Below are 3,898 nucleotides of genomic sequence, written 5' to 3' on the forward strand. Positions count from 1 at the left end.
TATCAGTTACAACTTGAAACAAGCAGCTATGAGCGCTAATTTACATTCGTAAATGGTATTTTGGATATTTCTTAATTACTACAAAGAGTAAGAAAGCAAAACTTTCGCCACAAGTTAAGCACAATATGAACCAAAAAAGCGCGTCAGGAATTTTCTTTAAGCTTCATATTTACCTTTATATTAGATTTAGCTTATATTAGCTTTCTATTTAGCTTCATATTTAGCTTAATAAATACGGGAAAAAATTTTCGCACGTTTAAATTGAAAAATTTTGCAAATAAGGAAGCATAACCCATAAAATACGCCACTTAATGACAATCCCTGACGCCCTTTTCTACAGCGATATGTTACCATTCAAATAAGCGTAAAATTAAATTATTCCGAGTTATTTAAAATATCCACTAAGCACCTTGTCACTAGCAGCTATATTAACGCCACTATATGACGCTTCAGTGAGGTGGCCTCGGTTTCTACGTTTCATCAAAGCCAAATAGATCAAACCACATCTAATCGAACCAGTTTAGATTCCTTTAGCCGTCACGGGCGGCGCTCACAATGATGCATTCAATCACAGGTATATTCCTCTCGGCGCACTCTCACACACAAAACGAAGACGTTTTCTTTTTTATTAAAAAGCGGCCGAGTCACGTACGCCAGAACGTTTGGACGCGTGCCAGTACGAACAAATAAGCGAGCTAGCCGCAACCGCTTGCGCGCTATTGCTGTTTCTTGTGTAAACAGATATCCGCTACGTGTTCGCGAAGATGCCAGCGCATCCGCTCGATTGTAACCGTTGAGAAGACGGCCAGCCGTGCTTCGGTAAAAACTAGCATCGCCTGCTTGGCTTCATGCCATTATATACGCGGGCGCTCTGCGCTTGCTATTCTCCCCTCCTGTGCAGCATAGCCGCCAGCGACTTCTCCGTCGTCCTTATCAATGTGCATACAGATGATCTGTAATCATTAACCTACCCCGCGCGGTGCGGTTGTCGTGTGTAGAGACTATATAGATGTGTCTTTCTGGGTCAGTGGAACGTGCCGATGAGACGCGCGCAAGTTGTTTGCACATAATATTAACACGTTCACGCGGCTAGGTCTTTGATTGACACGCTCGATCTGTCAAAGTTTGTAAGATGCGCGCGGGAATCCGTCAAAGAGTAGATCGTGCGAGTTGTGTGAAGAAGAGCTGCTGTAATGGCGCGATCGAGGAAGTTGCAACGATCGCAAATTTGTCAGCCCTGCTGTTTCCTTGCTAAATGTTTTCTACTGAATTAACTTTTTTTTGTCAACCCGATTTCATCGAGCCACGCCAGCGCGCACATGCCCGCGCTGCTGCGCGTAGAAGGCGAATCGCAGGGCGCGAGTATTGACGCAGTCCTCTAATTATGAGAAAGGCCGCGACCACGCTTTCGTGTTAGGCGTTTTACCGTGAAATTGCTCGCGCTCGCCAGCATATATCACTGCAACACTGGGTGCCAAACTCGACGCAACGCGCCGGCGAGGTTTTTCGTAATGATCACTCACATGCACGCACGCACGCACTCACCCACGCATACTCGCATGCACGCACGCACACACACACACGCAGGCACACACTCACGCATGCTCGCATGCACGCACGCACGTACGCATGCACTAACATGCACAGACACATGCACACACGCTCACGCATGCACGCACGCACGTACATTAACACACATGCATACACACGCACGCACGCATGTACGCACCCACGCACACACGCACGCACGCACACGTCACACACCTAATACTCTACCCTCGCCAGTTTCGCGCAATAGTCCTTCGCAGTGAAACGGTGAGAAATAGGTGACAAGTGCGCGAATCTTCACAATAGAGAAGCCATTTCCTGCCATCATTTGCCGCTCACTCAGGCGACCCGGGCGGCATGCACGCGCGCTGGTCGCCGCCCTGGTGTGTCTGTGTCAATCTCACTGCAGATATTAGAAGTACTCGATTATTACTGACTATCTAATTTGCTTCACAGCATCGCTGCTAGTCAGTGCGCCCGAGGTATAACTTCGCGGGGGCACTCGACAGCAAACATATTATTGTCCAGTATTTGGACATCGAGTAGACTGGCGAATTATTAGTCGAAATAAATATCTTAATATTAGTCGCAATTATAAGGAATATATGAATTAGTGCAGAGTGAAGTTTATCTGCCCGTCGAACGCACGCTGATGAGTGCGGATTCAAGTCAAATATGACGATGTACGTTACGAGTAGAGAGATGGAAGGATGGGGGGATTTAATGCAGAAACGACATCCGCAAAATCACATTAGGAATTACCGAGAATTTAGTCATTTCCACATCGAATCGGGCATCGTTCGATGCAAGTAAGCCGTACTAAAGATTAATAGGAGTTAAGGTAAAGGTAAGTAATAAAGGTTAATAAGATTAATAACTAGTAAGTAGGGCCTATACGTGTACCTATTACATTGTGTACACATTACACTACCTTCAGGTGCGAGGCCTTTAACGTAGACTATTGCTGCAGCAAATATGGACGCGGGAAATTCTTCGTCGCAGTTGCTCGTAATAAGAAGATATCTATAGGACGTACACGTCATGGCATTTAAAAAAACCCACCAGTCAGCCATATATATACGGGGAGATGCGCCATATACTACGTGTCGACGAAATCTGCATGGCTTTTCCTGTGATCTACAAGGGGCTTGAAAGGGGGCTGGAATTGAAGTGTGAAAAATTTACAAATGATTGAAAGACAGCGGGGCAAGCTCATGCGTCGCTTTCGTGTATACGAGTTTTACGATCACGGACCATTGCTTTATGACTATGGGAATAATAATTCAATATTCATCGTGATTATTTTGATCGTAAATGCTATAGGCTTATTACCTACCGCTTGCGCTCTTATCGTTATGTGCATTCAGCTTAATCGAACGTGTCCGTCCCCTGCTCACCCGTCCGTATCCGATATTAATTGAATATTCATATAATCTCCGTACGAACATAACCAGCAGCAAATATTAATAGGTTATTTCTTTATTCGGCCACGCGCGCGAAGTTTGTCCCGATGTCGCGATATCCCCGTATAGTATCCACCCCTAGACGTCTGAACGCAACGGCGTAATGAAAACGAACACACAACACGCTGGCTCTAATTAAAAAGGGGGAAAGCACGAGCGTTTCATAATCAATGCCCAGCAGATGCCAAATGAACAGGTCTTTTTTATGGTTCACGTGTACGATCGCACAGAATGAGGCAGTCGTCGCACTGGATTTGCGTTACGAACTGCTACTATACTGTCTGGTCTATACTATCTGGTTCGTGAGCCGACGGGACAATCCGTGCAGCGATAGCTTGTTCCGCATTGCTTCTGTTTAATTAATCAATCTCATAACTGCTGCCCCGTAGAGATCGGTTCACGCGAAGCACGTCGCATTCTCCTGCCGCCGATACAACTGTACGCGGTTATATACAAGCGACGCGTTCCAAGTGCTGCGTGTGTGTGTGTGTGTGTGTGTGTGTGTGTGTGTGTGTGTGCGCGTGCGCGCGTGTGTGCGTGCGCGCGTGTGTGCGTGCGCGCGAGGGCGTATGCGTGTATGCAAGCGTGTGCGCGTTTGTATGCGTCCCGCAGTCGTTTTTTGCATGTCAGTGAACGTCAAAAGGTTTAAATCTCAAATTGCGTGACGCGAGAAAATAATGCGGGTTACCATCCATGGAACGCGTGTGCGACATGCGGAGAATTCCAGCCGAGGAACAGTGTATAACAGCGTTTTCAATCGATGTGGAGCTTCGAAAATTTTCAGCGAAAGAGATTCAACAAACTGAAGCTTCAGTAAAGTTGGACTATAATAATGCTGCTACAAAATTCTGGCTGTATAACGAACGCTTCACCTTGAATCGGTAAAG

Source organism: Priapulus caudatus, unplaced genomic scaffold (genome assembly GCF_000485595.1).
Source record: "Priapulus caudatus unplaced genomic scaffold, Priapulus_caudatus-5.0.1 Scaffold19, whole genome shotgun sequence".
NCBI classification, from domain to species: domain Eukaryota; kingdom Metazoa; phylum Priapulida; class Priapulimorpha; order Priapulimorphida; family Priapulidae; genus Priapulus; species Priapulus caudatus.